Genomic DNA, 3,194 nt, shown 5'->3' with positions numbered 1-3,194 from the left:
ACAGAGGCACTTACACCTCTCACAGAGGCTCTGAAGGAGTTGACTTCTACAACTTCTGAACTCAAGGCGGCCTTATCAGCCCTTCAGAGCTCTGTCCTCAACAAGGCTGATCTCACAGAAGCCTTCGGCGCGCTATCTCTCAATCCTTCTTCCATCAACATACTCAAGACAGAACTGACAGAGGTAGCCGCACAGTACGTTGCAAACATGATTTCCGCCGGCTACATGAACTACTCCGCCTTCAAGGATGAAATCAAAGAGATGTTCTCCTCTGTGATCACTTTTGGCGTCGACTCCTCATCCTCCAGGGCTAACATTAACCATCTAGCCACTCGCAGAGAGCTAGACGCAATGGTTGAGGCCCTCGGAGAGACCGTGCGGAAACACCACGACCATTTTCTCAAAGAGGCCCGAGCTACTAACGAATCCATCAGAGACTGCACGAAGCAACTCGTCACAGAAGGTCACTCATTCCGAAACGAAATCTATCGTTGCGTCTCTACCATGAAATGGGCCACAGAGATTGATATCAACACCGCCACTCTGAATATTGAAATGGTAATAGAGAAGATGGAGAAGGCGGCCTCCAGAGTACTCAGGCACTTGAAGAAGGCTCCCCTCACCTCGTGCAAGGCAGAGGCTACTCAAATCCATGATGATCAGGGAGGCAATGACCCTGATTGTCATGAGGGGGAGAAGAAGACAGAGCTAAAGAAATCAACCTCTGCCAAACCACTGAAAATAGTGGATTCTGCTGCAGCCCTATTCTCCAAAAAAAAATCTCCAGAGCCTATGGGGAAAGGCAAGGGTAAAGTGGTAGAGGCGTCGCCAAAGAAAGGGTCTAGCTCTGAGACACTGGAGGAGATTAATGAAGATGAATATGACGACCCTGATCTGGTTCAAGCCCTCAAGGCTTCTCTGGCAGAGGCTTGGATGAAGCAAGGCAGTGCTCCCATCCCCAAAGTCGGAGAAGGCTCTTCCAAACTAGCCAAGATACCTGAAGAGACGTCCACGGGTACGTTCGAYGCTCTGTTAGGAAMAGTCAAGCCAATCCTACCAGAGGGGTCTACCCAGAGGCCAATACTTGAAGAAGACACAAGAACGCCAGAGTCTGTCACAGTGGGGAAGGTCTCTGAAATTATTGATTCGATGAACAAGATTCCTACACAGAGGATGCGTACAGAGCCCGTAACCACTGTCGAATAGATTCTGCGGTGGCGTTACTCATCCACGGATATAGAGCCCCCATACAATCCAGAGCTAACTGGCATGCCCTCTGTCGAAGCAAAGTTTCACTTCTCTAAACTCACCAAGCCACCAGTGCAGGTCTTCTCAGAGCACGTTATTTGCTCACTAGAAACCATTTCTTCGCGCACCATGCTGTACACTCAATATACGATGAAAAGGGATGATGGCAACCTCTACACTTTTACAGATGCTGACCTCCACAATCTGTGCGTATTTGATCTAATCTTCTTGCACAATATCCTGAACAAGTACATGGAGAGGAGGTCAAGCTACTCGATTTCTCTTAGAAGGATGATAGAGGTGATGCGTGCCCAAGTTAAATTCTATAGCCAGAAAGACTTCGATATTGCTATGAGGTTGGCCCAGCCAGAGCTGAAGATTACTCCTCCAAAGARCAGACCCATTTGGCTGCATAGGTTCCATCCCAACACTATTATCCACAATCCCATYTTTGGRTTTGTTTTCTTGGACAAGGATGAGATACTAAGATTCTTCGATCCGAAAGAGGCGCATAAGTATTCAACAGAGTCCCTCAAATGGGTGTTCAACTCGGTGGTGGCAGAGGTGCAGAAAGGGCGAATAAGGGCGGATGAAGTAATAGACCTTCTGGAAACCATCAAAATACAAGTCTCATTCAGGGAATGGATCTTCAAGGTCTACAAGACTGATTTGCAATACGCTGTAGACGATTATCCAGACTCTGCTGTTGAGTAAACTTTTGTAATAGTGTAGGCCTGCACAATTTTTACTTCTTTCAGTAATGTAAATTTTTGTAGAGGATTTGTAGAGGATGAGATTAATCTCCTCTTGTATTTTTCCTTAAGTCAAATCTTGCACCCAACTGTCCACAATTACTTTTTCAATACTTAGGGGGAGATTGTTAACTCCATTATTCCTATCTTGTAAAAGTATAGAAAAAGTATATTGTAAGTCTTGACAGAAGGTTAACTCCACAGAAGACAATAGAGGATTAGCGACAGAAGCCGTATAATCGAGCAAGTGAAGAGTGGCAGAACCTCTGATGTGTCTCACAGAGGTTCTGGAAAATAGTCCTCTGTCAAAAGAACACGCAAGTCATTTACAGCAGAGCCTCTGAGATGGCTCACAGAGGGTCTGCGGTTTTCATATTCTGTGAAGTTTCTGTTCTAACAGTTTTCAAAGGTAGTTAGCCGCATGTGCTTCTCACGTGACTAGGGCTTAATCGACTTTCTTTGGACGACTCAGATGAAGACACGTGTCAAGATCTAGTCTCTAAGGTCGTTAGGAACTAGTATAAATAGCGGATAGGGCCTTTGTAAACTGTGTGATTCCAGTATTGTTATTGTCAAAATTTTCAATTGAATTGATTAAAAACCTTTGGAGTAATTTTCTTGCATTCATCTTCTTCGTTGAGACTGTGTGTTCTTGGTGTGTTTAGAAATTCTAATCACTTACTCACTCTGTTTTGCTCTTATTAATATTTCCGCTGCACTTCAATTGTTTTAGAGCTTATTTAGAGTATTAGATCAATACCAAAGTTGGATTCAGATCCAACAGCTTCAGATCATGTACTCGCCAGATATCAACTGGCTGTGGCACAAAGGGCTCTCTCATATTAACTTCAAGGCATTCAGTGAGTTGTCTACAAATGATTTAGTCTCTGGACTTCCTCAACACTCCTTTACAAAGGAATCTCTTTTCTCAGCGTGTGAGAAAGGAAAAAAAAACAAGAGCTAGCTTTAAATCAAAACAAATCTCTTCAGTGACAATGCCTCTTCAGCTACTGCACATATGCAATCTATTGCTGGAATGAAGTATACACTTGTCATTGTTGATGAGTATTCCAGGTACACTTGGATTTTCTTTCACAGATCCAAAAGCGAAGCACCTGAAGAAATCCTATCGTTCATCAAGAAAATAGAAGTATTTAACAACATTAAAGTACGATCTATTAGAAGTGAGCATGG

The sequence above is a fragment of the Cynara cardunculus genome, unplaced genomic scaffold (genome assembly GCF_001531365.2).
Source record: "Cynara cardunculus var. scolymus isolate 2C unplaced genomic scaffold, CcrdV1 Un_Scaffold_3150, whole genome shotgun sequence".
In the NCBI taxonomy this organism is placed as follows: domain Eukaryota; kingdom Viridiplantae; phylum Streptophyta; class Magnoliopsida; order Asterales; family Asteraceae; genus Cynara; species Cynara cardunculus.
The sequence above is the reverse complement of the archived record's forward strand: the minus strand, read 5'-3'. Positions refer to the sequence as shown.